Below are 12,501 nucleotides of genomic sequence, written 5' to 3'. Positions count from 1 at the left end.
CCCAAAGCTCTGACAAACGTCCCAGTCTTGAAAACTAATCAAAGCACAATTAAGATAAAGGGAAAAAGAAAGCTGGGCGCTGTGGCTCAAGCTTGTAATCCCAGCACTCTGGGAGGCCAAGGTGGGAGGATTGCCTGAGCCCAGGAGTTGACAACCAGTCTGGGTAATATAGTAAGACCCCGTTTCTACTTTAAAAAAAAAAATTAAAATTAATATATAAATTCCAAAAAAAAAAAGAAGGCAAAGGAAAAGAAGACGCTCAGTTGTGAGGTGTACAACAGCTTTGTAGCTTTCAGGTGCATAATCGAATTTGATCTTCCCAATGACTCTACGTTGTCAAATACTCCCATTTTACAAATAAAGAAACAGAGGGTCAGGAAGATCAGCCAAATGGTCCCACGTTACACAGCTAGCAAGTAGCTGGGAAAAGATTCCAGCTCACATCTCTGGCACCGATCTGGGTGCTTTACCCTGCATTTAATGAAAACCTTTAGAGAGAGCTGAAATTGGTTTAATTTCAGAGGGTATTATCTCTATTGTTCTAATTATTCTCTCTGAATCCTTCAGGAGAGGATTGGAAGGAATGTTTTTTATTTGTGATTGTAGTCTAGTGCTTATTAGAATTTCTGAGCCTTCACGCTGGAAGTTTCAACAGGCTTACTGTGACACTTTTGAAGTGTTGAGTGTAAATGTAAGTCTAAAAAACATTCTCAAGCCAAGTGCTCTGACATATTTTCAGATAATAGGAGGAAGAGTTATGTAAGTGGATGCTTTACAGAGAGACACACACTGAGGGTCACATGCTGCAGTTTCCTGAACTGTAAAAGCAAAGAGAATGTCTGAGATGAGGAAGGGACCAGATTTTGGTGCAGAGACCAGAGGCAAAACTGCTGTTGAAAAAGCAGATCTCAAAGGCGTGTCCTTGCTGTTCAACTGGGACATGTGCTATGTCCTTTGGTTTTAACTTTGAAACGATGTATTCATTTGAATCAAGAGAACTATGGGAAGGTTTTAAAAAGCGAAAAAGGCTGGATGTGGTGGCTCACACCTATAATCCCAGCACTTTGGGAGACCGAGGTGGACAGATCACGAGGTCGGAGATTAGAGACCATCCTGGCTTACACGGTGAAACCCCTCTACTAAAATACAAAAATTAGCCCCCTAACCAGTCTGTCCCAGCTACTCGGGAAGCTGAGGCAGGAGAATCATTTGAACCTGGGAGGTGGAGGTTGCAGTGAGCTGAGATCGCGCCATTGCACTCCAGCCTGGGCTATAGAGTGAGACATGATCTAAAAAAAAAAAAAAAAAAAAAAAAAATGCAAAAAACTTGTGCTGGAACACAAAACACAGGGGAAGGAACCCTAAGTTTGAAATGTCAGTGTATTTTCGGGAGCTAAACATGGCTAAAGCTGACATCGGCTTTGAAACCACCCAATTAATGCAGGTTCCCTCCACGTGTGATTTCCTTTGGCAGCAGGCACAGACACCCAGGAGCTGTTGGCTTAGCAGCCCCCAGTCCCTTGGCCAGATATTGGGGGTCCTCAGGCCATGAACCTGTGGGGTGAGGCCCCAGGGCACTCCATGACCCTGAGAGCTGTAATCCCCTCTGACCCCCTGCTGCAACTGTGTTGTCACTACTGACCTTTATCCTGTTTCCGATTCGAACCCCTATCCCAGAGAGACTGAAGTCCCATCATGAATGCAGCGTAATCCTTCCCAAACCCTTCCTCCTGAGGCCCAGCCATCTGACTGACCCCAGCCATACCTCTCCAGATACCACCCCACACTGCCACCTTCTGGTATTTCAGATATGTTCACTCTCAGCCAGCCCTGGCCCCACCCTCTCCACTCTTATGGCTACACTCTGCAGAGAGAGAAGATGCCTGCCCATGCCACGTGGGTTGATGTAGGTGTCGATGCAGCCTAAAGTAGGGTTAGCCCTTCACTCACTCATTCTCCCAGTAGATACCCAAAGTTTCATCAAGTCTCATGGCCAAAGCTCTGTATATTAAGGCAATCTTAAGATTAGTAGTAATTACTATAATTAACATGCATTGAATGAAGGCTTAATTATTAACTGTGTGACCTTAGACAAGGTATTTTACCTCTGTGATCCTTATTTTCTTATCCATAAAATGGGAGTCATAATAGTATCTACTTTATTCTGAAATTATTAGTCGAGTGGCTACATGTGTGAATTATAGTTGTGTTTTTGTTTTGGTTTTTTTTTTTGAGACGGAGTCTCACTCTGTCACCCAGGCTGGAGTACAGTGGCACGATCATGGCTCACTGCAACCTCTCCCTCCTGGGTTCAAGTGATTCTCCTGCCTCAGCCTTCCAAGTAGTCGGGACTACAGGCGTGCACCACCATGCCTGGCTAATTTTGTATTTTTGGTAGAGATGGGGTTTTGTCATGTTGGCCAGGCTGGTCGCAAACTCCTGACTCAAGGAGTCCATCTGCCTCAGCCTCCCAAAGTGCTGGGATTACAGGTATAAGCCACTCCTCCCAGCCATAGTTCTGTTTTTAAGAAAGACAGTATATGTAAAGTGCTTTGCAAAGCCTGGCACCTAAGCATTCAATAGTGGCAGTATGTACAAATATTAATCATCTACTAGTAGTATGTGCAAGGACTTCTCTAGGGGCTTTGTATATATTACACTATTAATTCTGAAAACTTGAAAGTAAAGCAGTATTATACCCATTCTCCAGATGAAGCTACAACTTAAGGCTTTTAAGTAACGCCTCAAAGCCACACACTTCGTAAGTGGGTAAGTGGCTAGAATTTGAAACCTGGTGCGTTTGACTCCAAGCTGACCTTTTAAGTCAGGAAGACGTGGATGACAATGAAAGTTTTGAATGACAGCTCATTATAACGATAGAAGGCCTGATGGTCAGGGATCCTCTGTGATTAATTGCCTCATGAGTGGAACCAATAGTGAGTTTTGCAAATAGTAAATACTTCAGCAGTGCAGAGAAAAAGGCCATTATTTCCACTGGCTTAATAACAAAAAGCTTTAGGAGCGAATTTTTCACTAGTTTTTTTTAAACCCTTTTTTCCAGCCTATCAAAGGAATACATGTATGGTATAGAAAAATTCAGAGACTTACTTTGCTCCTAGCTTTATTGTACTTATTTACTCTTTTGTTTTTAAATCTGTTTCTAACTCTTCCTGCCACCTCACGCATTGCCAGCATTACTCTGTACTGTTACAACCTTTGGTAAAATAATCCCATTGGGATTACAAATGCACATACCCTCTGACCCAGCTTTTAAGATTTTTTTTTTTGAAATAAAACACCAGTATATATATGCAAGTCTTTATACTTATAGCATTGCTTAGAGATGGCAAAACAAATTCAAATCAAGATAATGCCCATATATATGTGTGTGTGTGTGTGTGTGTGTGTGTGTAGATCAATAAGAGGATACGTGAATAAACTGTGACTCATTGATTCTGGGAGCCATTATGTGCCTACTACAAAGGATGAATTAGATTTCTCTACAATAAACTGAATAAAATTGTTTTCAAATCTTAACAGCTTAGAATTTAGGAGCGAAATCTATTTTAACGAAAGAAAGGTGAAGTAATATAGGGAAAAGTAAAAACGTGTGTTTGCAGTTGATCCAAAAAGACATTGTCATGAGCTCAATACTGGGGAGACATAACTCAATAGCACCTTGTATGAAATGGGTAAGGGGATAGGTGTGGTGGCTCATGCCTGTAATCCCAGCAGTTTGGGAAGCCGAGGCAGGCAGGTTGCTTGAGGCCAGGAGTTCCAGACCAGCCTGGCCAACACAGCAAAACCCCATCTGTACTTAAAAAAATAATAATACAAAAAGTAGCCGGGCATGGTGGCATGCATGAGTAATGTCAGCTACTTGGGAGACTGAGGAAGGAGAATCGCTTGAACCTGGGAGCTAAAGGTTACAGTGAGCTGAGATCATGCCACTGAACTCCCATGTGAATGATAGAGACTCTGTCTCAATTGAAGGAAGGAAGGAAAGAAGGAAGGAAGGAAGGGAGGGAGGGAGGGAGGGAAGGAGGGATTTACCATCTACATTTACAATTTACAATCTACAATTTTTTGTAGATTATAAATTGAATATAACCTAATGGTATGGGGGCCGGAAAGCTAATGGGTAGCTTAGGGACGTCTAGAGCTTTTAGAAGAGGAGGAAAGATCAGCCTGCTCTTATGTATACTGGCCCCATCTGGAGAGTCACGTTCAGTTTAAAACAAGCATGTTCACCAAGGTAATGAGGCTGAAATCACGCCATTGGAGAAACAGCTGAAGGAACTGTACTTCGCGCTTTTGAAGAAGAGCAGACCCAAAGAACACACTATAATTGTCTGCAAATTTCATGTCACATGAAAGCAAAATATTAGACTTTTTCTATAGACCCTCAGAGCTAAAACCAGGACCCTTGAGTGGGTAGAAGTTAACTCGGGAGAGAGGTTTAGCCTAAAATAAGGAAGGCATTGTGAACTATCAGAGCTTGTCAAAAGTGGCAGAAAATGGCTTGGTCTGGAGATTCCAGGCACCTATTCTGTCCCCGTAAGTGTTGGAGGGCCTGGTGGAAATAATGAGAAAGGAGACACATAGTTAATGGGGGCAGTGTGGTGCCTAACACCATTTCCCAGCCCATCACATCCCTCATCAGAGAATATTCAAGTTTATCAGTTGATCCTCGACATGTGATTTTCAGTCAGGAGAGATCAGGAGAGGCAATGTAGAATGTGCTTGTGAACTCCAGCTCTCAAGTCAAACAGACCCAGGTTTCAATCCTATCTCCTCTGCCTCTGGCTCTGTGACTCACGACAATTTCTAAACTTCTCCAGATCCCAGTTTCCCTGTCTGTACAATAGGAATAGTGTTGGTCTCTTCCTCAAAGTGCTACAGGTCATAAAATGTGCTTAACACACAATGGTACATTGTGAATTCTTAACAGGTATTTTAAAGTTAAATTACGTAAATTGGTCTTGTTTCTTCTCTTATTATATAGGTTCATTTTAAATGGGATGGAACAAAAGTATGTCCTACATAATGTTGGAGAAAACCATAAATGTCTGTGAATTAGAATATCTTATTTCCTAAGCCTTCTGAGGCTTATACACATCAATTTGTACAGTTTATTTGGAATATTTGGTTTCTTTCCAGGTAGATGTCACAAAAAGAATACCGAATGTGAAGCCGTTAGATCCAAGTCCAAGAGGCTTGTCATATCTTAAGCAGGTAACCTCTAGAGTCTGTTTCCTCATCCATAAAGATAAGCAAATCTATATTGCCCAATTCATAGAAGTGTACAGAAGAATAAATTATAAACATATGTAGAAGTACTAGTCAGTTAGGAGCTATTATTACTGTATTGTCATGATTTGCAAAATGGACAAGGAGCATGATTTCTTTGGTCCTGGAAAACTAAGACTACCAAAGACAGGACCATTCTGAGAATTTAATCTTAGACTTCTAAGTACTTTTCAGGGTATAGGAGTAAAAACAAGCAAACAAGAAAAAGAAAATAAAAATAATAAAAATAAAATAAAACACACCATCCTCTGTGAAAGCAGGCATTGCCAGCTTTCCAGAAAACTTTTTGGAGCCTAAATGTACCTTTCCAGGTAAAAGTAGAGAAGGAGCTTGGGTATGATGAAGCTTCGGCCCAAAAGCCTTTCTTAAGAGTAACTTTATTAATTAATTAAGTTAATTAGTTATAACAAGTTGAATATTCTTAGTTGCTAATTGCAAAAGCAGAGAAGGCTGCACTTGAAGATGGAGGAGGTGAATAAATACTGGCTTAAGGACTCAAAGATCATTAGCACTGGATGGGATCTTAGATAAGAGTGAATGAAAAAGAAGCATCAGTAAATGTATAAAGCTACTCACCCATAGTTTATTGCTCCTAACAGCCCTGACAGTGCTCTCCTAAAGCTTATTCTTTCATGTCCTGGTTTTGATTTCTAGGCAGGGTCTGAGGAGAAAGTAAGGTAAGGAGAAAAAAGAAGGGAAAAGTAGAAGCAAAGACCTTTGACTCAAAACACGTCATTTCCCTTACCACCCCCATCCTCTCCAAGGAATCTAACACAGGCATAAATATGTATGGGAAATGCTTGCTTTTTAATGGAGGATATCATATGGAAATCTCCACTATTTGAACTCTATTCTAAGGGAAAAAATATTAAAAGGTCAAAAAAAAAATCCAGTAACAGGGTGAGAAGAAAGAAAAAAGAAGGAAAGAAAAAAATCAAATATTAAAAGGTTAAAAAGAATTTCATGTTCCAAAATGTTTATTACAGTACCATTCCCAATAGTGAAGAATCAGAACAGCTCCAGTGTTCAGTAAACAAGACCATATTTAAGTAAATTGTGACAAAGCTTGCCGAACATTATACAACCAGTACGGATGGTGTCACCACGACTGTGAAATAAAATAAGCAAATGCTTTGTTCTAGTTACAAATGGAGGGAAGATAGCGTTGGGTGTACCGCATTGATAGAGAGATTTCAAGTCATAATCTATTATACGACAGAAGGGAAAGAAAGGTAGATTCATAGATATAACATGAATTAAATTAGTAAAGTACTAAAAGATGTGAATCCCAAGAAGATTTTATAAAGAGACAGACACATTAAGGAGACATGTGTAGAGCTGGAAGAGTTTGTATTCTTTTGACCTCAGGAGGGAGAAAGCTAAGAACAGCATGGGGTTACCCAGGTGGGGTTACAGTTTCAAGACAGGCCACAATGAGCACTCCCCACTCCCAGTGGGTTGGACAAAGAGGTACTCGCCTTATAGTGAGAAATACCATGAGCAAACTTGGTGAATGGTAATTAAAGGTAAGGCCACCTTGGGTCCTGGGAGGAGTGTAAGGGAGACGGGCAACCTAAGAACATGAGAATGCTTCTGGGTGCAGGTGATTCTCAACAGCATACAGACGGTTTTATTATAACTAGGAACCAAGCGTGTACATATGTACCAGGAGACTGCAGACCTTAGTTTAGTTGCAACATCTGCTGTTTTCCCCTGAACCTGGCCTGACCTGGTCAGATGCATGGAATTGCCACCTGGAAGGCACCTTTTTAAAAGCCCCCTCCCACCCAAGGTGCCAGAGGTTGTAGCAACTGTAACAGCCTATTGCATGGATTGATCTTCCTGTTCTTCCCATTCCCCAGGAGGACTGAGGCTGTTTGGAAAACAAAGACCGCCAAGAACCAGGAGTTAACAGGTACAATGGAAGTCATAGTATTATTATCAAAACCATGTACATCCAGGAAAAACAAAAGACGGAAAGGAAAACATTCTCATGTCAACAGTGATTGCCTTTGGAAAATGTCAACATGGGTGAAATGTTTTCCTTCTTTTTATATGGCTGTGAATTTCCTACGAGGAAAAAATATGGTTACTATCATTCATAAAGACTTAAACATAAATGCAACATTAAGGTAGAGAGTAGCATCATTTGGTGGTGGAGGAAATTTTTGTTTAATTTTTTTCATATTTGTAGGATGATGCCTACTTACTGCAGAAAATTCCTGGTATTAATTTAGCCTCTAGCTTCACTTGACTATGCTACTCCTATTTTTTCCTTCAGTTTATCAAAAATCCTTTTTGGAAAGAGAAGTGCTATCAACCGATCAACTTTCCATTCTTTTTATTTACTTCATTCAATATTTTTTACAACATCAAAGCGAATAAAGAAAATATTAAGACCTGGTTAAAGGATGTTAATAAATCCCTTCTTTAGGGTTTCTTTAGAGAATTTTTTTTCTTTAGATCTAAAGAAAATATCTTCCCCCCACCCCAACCCAGTAATCTGTGTTAATATGTTATTTGTATCTTACCACTCTTTCTCTATTCTCACAAGAATATAGGGGTATTTTTTCCAATTTAAAAAATGTCGTATATTAAAATATTACTCTCTAACTTTTTTCTCAACAATTCGTATCTTAGATATGAGATAAGGAGGTGCAGCAACCTGACCTTTATCATACAGCTAGTGAATGGAATTTGAACTGAGGAAGAGGGCTCTGGAGTCTAAGGTCTTAACTACTACAGACAGCTGCTCCTGACAGAAGAGAAGGCTAAGAACAAACCCAAGGGAGCTGGTGACTGAAACATTTTAGGGGAAAAGATGACAAAGAGCACTACATGCTACCGTGATTTCCCCTGTGACTTCTAAACTCCAGCAGGGGTTGTTGACTTCACACGCCTTAGCTGCTGAAGACTCTCAGCCCTTCGGGAAAAGGAGCCACCTCCTTGTACTACGTGTCAGGCGTGCTGAAAGTGCTCCCAGGATGGCGGAGGTTGGTCAGTTGCTTTGATCATAACCCAACTGTCGACCTTTTGGACACTTCGCCTGATAATTGTGGTGCATTTTGCATATTTTGGCTTATAAATGTTGCTGGTTGTTGACTTCACACTGAGCACCCTTCTGGTCCTTGGAATGTCAACATTTCAGCCCACAAGCTCTCTTGAGTTCGGGCGATTCTCGACATCATGACAGACAATTTTATAACTGTGAAAAAAAATGTACCTATGTGCCAACTGAATTGGAACATTAAGTGGCTCTTTTAATTAAAATTCAGACAGGAATTTTAGATTTGTTACCGAATAACCGTCGATAATGCCAATGAAGAGTTCATTCTGGATTGATCCTAACCTGTAGGAAATTGCCATTTATAATTCACAAATCACTTTCTTCCCCATCTCTTCCCATCTCGATTCCATTTTCCCTTTTCCACTCTCATCTCATTATCATCATTTTCTTGCTTCTTGACTAAAAAAAAAAAAAAAGAAAAAGAAAGCAAAACCAAGGAAAGCACTTTGCTCACTAAATACTGTGTTAGGATAACAGGTATGTTGAAACGCTGATTTTCAGGTGCATAAATATCATCATAGAATTGCTATCTGAGCCTGGCGCGGTGGCTCACGCCTGTAATCCCAGCACTTTGGGAGGCTGAGGTGGGTGGATCACGAGGTCAAGAGATCGAGACCATCCTGGTCAACATGGTGAAACCCCGTCTCTCCTAAAAATACAAAAAAATTAGCTGGGCATGGTGGCGCGTGCCTGTAATCCCAGCTACTCAGGAGGCTGAGGCAGGAGAATTGCCTGAACCCAGGAGGCGGAGGTTGTGGTGAGCCGAGATCACGCCATTGCACTCCAGCCTGGGTAATAAGAGCAAAACTCCGTCTAAAAAAAAAAAAAAAGAATTGCTATCTGTTACTGAGTTCCATTTGATTGAACAAACATCTAGGGAGGCCATTCGCCCTGCCGTGTCTAGGGAGTTGGGAATACAAAGACCATGTGCAGGCAGGCTTTCCCTAGTAGGAACGTAAATAGATTATGGCCTTGTGTGCAAGGTGTAATAGAATTGTTGGCACACTGCAAGGAAGCACAGAAAAGAAGATGATGAGGGAAGGAAACATGAGGGAAGACTTTCTGGAAGAAGTGTTTGCTTTAGCTGGGTTTTGAAGAATGAATAAGAGTTTAATAGGTCACCAAGTAGAAAGAGAAAGTTACTCATGGCAAAAAAAACCCAAAATGAAACAAACAAAAACAAAAACAAAAACAAAAACAGCATTTGTGAAGGCACGGAGGTGAGAAATAACATATTTGTCTGCCATTCAGTGACTAATGGAGTGTGGTGGGCAAACGAAGGAGGAATGCCAGATGAGAATGGATAGGATTCTACGGGCTAGGTTCTAACCATTCGAGCATGATTTTAAATTTTGTATTTCCTTTCACTTGCTATGTAGCAGACACTGTTGTGTTTTACAAATACTGATTTATTTAATCTTTATAACAATTCAAACAGATTATTGGTCTACAGCCAGTGTTGAAATAAGGGCTGACCTCAACAATCTGGATTGACTGGTTAAAAAAAAAAATAAAGCACACACACATAAACCTATGGTAAATGTCATCTTACAGAACTAGACTCAAGAACTTTGAAATGCATATGTAATCCCTTCTCCAGCAATGAATCCTCATGCCCAAAGGAGATTTCGGCTTCATTATGTTATGGAGAAAAAGGATTGCTATGGACAATGACTGTGCCCTGGGCCTTACAAAACTTAACCTCAACATCGTCCTGGTTGCACAGTGGTCTCCTTTCCTACCTGAGGCTCTGAGAGATCAGGTAAGTTACCTGGTAAAGTGAAGGTAATGGAATTTATCTAACTCAAAATCTGAGGTTTCTCCTTTCCACACCTTTCCAGAGAAGGACCAGGGAGGGCCAGACTTACAAATGTTTCCTTACACTACTTCAACCTAGTATGATCACAGGCAAGATCTAACAGGGTGCTTTCCTGACAATTTACTATGTACTGTGGAGAAGAGAGGTATGAGAAAAGGCTCTACATATATCCTTTGACCCCTTGGTATTTAACCCAGTATCTAATGATGTGCATTAAATATTTACTGAAGACAGTGTGCTCTTTCTGTCTGAAGTTCCATTACGTGAGAAATCTTTAGATGATGACAATCTATGACATAGACTACCTTGTTCCTTCAACCAACCAAATTCTGATAGGTTCAGGGCAGAATAACTAAAAGTAAGCAGTTCTAGGAAAATTGGGATCCACGGCCGTCATGCCCTTAATAGTGATCCTTTTAAATTCAAGAGCTTTGAAATCCACATCCATAGCATGTTCGGGTTTGTTTCCTTGGAGTTCCATATACCATACCTTGGTGATTAAGCATCGCAGATGTATATAACATGTTTTCCTCACAATTTGTAGCACCTCTGCTTTCTACAGCCTCCCTTCCATTTCAGCATTCCTCTTTTCACTCCACCCTCCTGTACTGTGATTCGCCTCTCTAATATTTTCTTCTATGCCTCTCTTACAGAAAAAGGGGACTGGAACATAACTCACCTTAAGGATTTGGTGAACCATGGTGACCTCACCTGGGATCCCTTATCAAAATACACAGTATGCATTGTTTTTTAAAGCCTTGAGGCAGTGGTGTTTATCTCAAAGGAATGACTGTCCAAAATCTTCCTTGAGGGATATAACAGCAATAACAATTACTGGCCTTTTGGGCGCAGCAGCTCATGCCTGTAATCCCAGCACTTTGGGAGGCTGAGACAGGCAGATCACCTGAGGTTAGGAGTTTGAGACCTGCCTGACCAACATGGAGAAACCCCATCTCTACTAAAAATACAACATTAGCTGGGTGTGGTGGCACATGCCTGTAATCCTAGCTACTCGGAAGACTGAGGCAGGAGAATCGCTTGAACCCAGGAGGCGGAGGTTGCAGTGAGCCGAGATAGAGGCATTGCACTCCAGCCTGGGCAACAAGAGCGAAACTCCGTCACACACAAAAATCTATTACTGGCCTTTTGCGCTGGTCTCTCCTGTGCCTGGCACAGTGCTAAGCTCTTGCATGTGTGGCTAATTCTGACAACATTCTGCAAAGGTGACATGATCATCCCTAGTCAGAAAAGAAAACTATTGTTTAGAGGGATGAGGTCACACAAGCTGCTCACTAAGGTCGAGGGAGATGAGAGCCGAGGTGTGTTTGGCTTCCAAGCCCCAGCCTTTTCTGGCACTCTGACTGCTTCCCAAAAAGGAGGTGATGGGGTTGGTCCTTCAGGCCAGTGAGGGTCTCTTTGCTGATGAATGATTTCCTCCTCCTCCTCTACCTGAGCAGGTGCGGCATGTTCCTGGTTAGAGAGGGAAAAGAGGCAGGACTCTGCAGATTTCCCTAGAACAAGTATGCCAGATTACCACCAGCAGGACCAGTCACTTCTGTGGTCTACACTTTGGCCCAGTCCCCAGGAGAGTTTTCTGCTACTCACATAGGGTTTCACACATAGAAGGATTTTCTCAGGTGAAAGAAACAAAAGACAGGACCATGGACCCAGGACTTCCTGTGACATCGTTACTCTGACCTGCAGCCATGAACTGTTTCACGGTGAGTGGTCTCTATAAATTGCCTTCAGGTGTTAGTTTAAGAGAGCAGATAAAAAAGAAAAGTTAAAGAGATTTTTAAGGTTTAGTAAAAGAGAGCGATTGATACACATCAGGACTAGTAATAATGCCCTACAAACCTGTTAGTTTGTAGTAAAGTGACAAGAAGTAGCCGAGGGGAATCCTTGCCCCCATGGTTGAGATTTGGTTCACTTTGATGAATCAACCAGTTTGAACGATTAGAAAAATGAACTCAAATGTTTGCCCTGATTCAGAATTTCCAAATGCCCCTGTAGGATAAAAAGAGTTTTTTTTTTTCCCGTGTCTATTTAATTTTGCAATATGCAAAATAGTCTCCATAAAGCATCTTGTCCTGAATTTAGCAGAGCTTTCAACAAATTTCATGACCTGTTCTAATTGAATGATTAATGTTATCCATTTAAATATTGTAGATCTTTTCTTGTCCTAGCTAAACTTGCCTACAGATAAGGACTTTCTCCGTTGTAAATGTAGATTCCTAAACAACGCTTACAAATGGAAGAAAAGCAAAAGTGTCTATAATAAATATTGCAAACAATTAGGCCTCAT

At 41.1% G+C, this 12,501-nt stretch overlaps 1 long non-coding RNA gene across 1 annotated transcript in view; it reads left to right on the top strand.

Moving 5' to 3' along the window:
- LOC141583612 (uncharacterized) overlaps nucleotides 1-9,664 on the top strand; it is a 442,534-nt gene extending 432,870 nt beyond the window's left edge. Inside the window, exons 6-7 of the long non-coding RNA XR_012516287.1 lie at nucleotides 5,161-5,235; nucleotides 7,173-9,664. This is a non-coding gene — a long non-coding RNA (uncharacterized LOC141583612). The remainder of the gene's footprint in view (nucleotides 1-5,160; nucleotides 5,236-7,172) is intronic.
- The last annotated feature ends 2,837 nt before the right edge of the window (nucleotides 9,665-12,501 follow it).

The sequence above is a fragment of the Saimiri boliviensis genome, chromosome 2 (assembly GCF_048565385.1).
Source record: "Saimiri boliviensis isolate mSaiBol1 chromosome 2, mSaiBol1.pri, whole genome shotgun sequence".
NCBI classification, from domain to species: domain Eukaryota; kingdom Metazoa; phylum Chordata; class Mammalia; order Primates; family Cebidae; genus Saimiri; species Saimiri boliviensis.
Note: the sequence above shows the minus strand (reverse complement) of the source record. Positions and strands in the feature narration are given on the sequence as shown.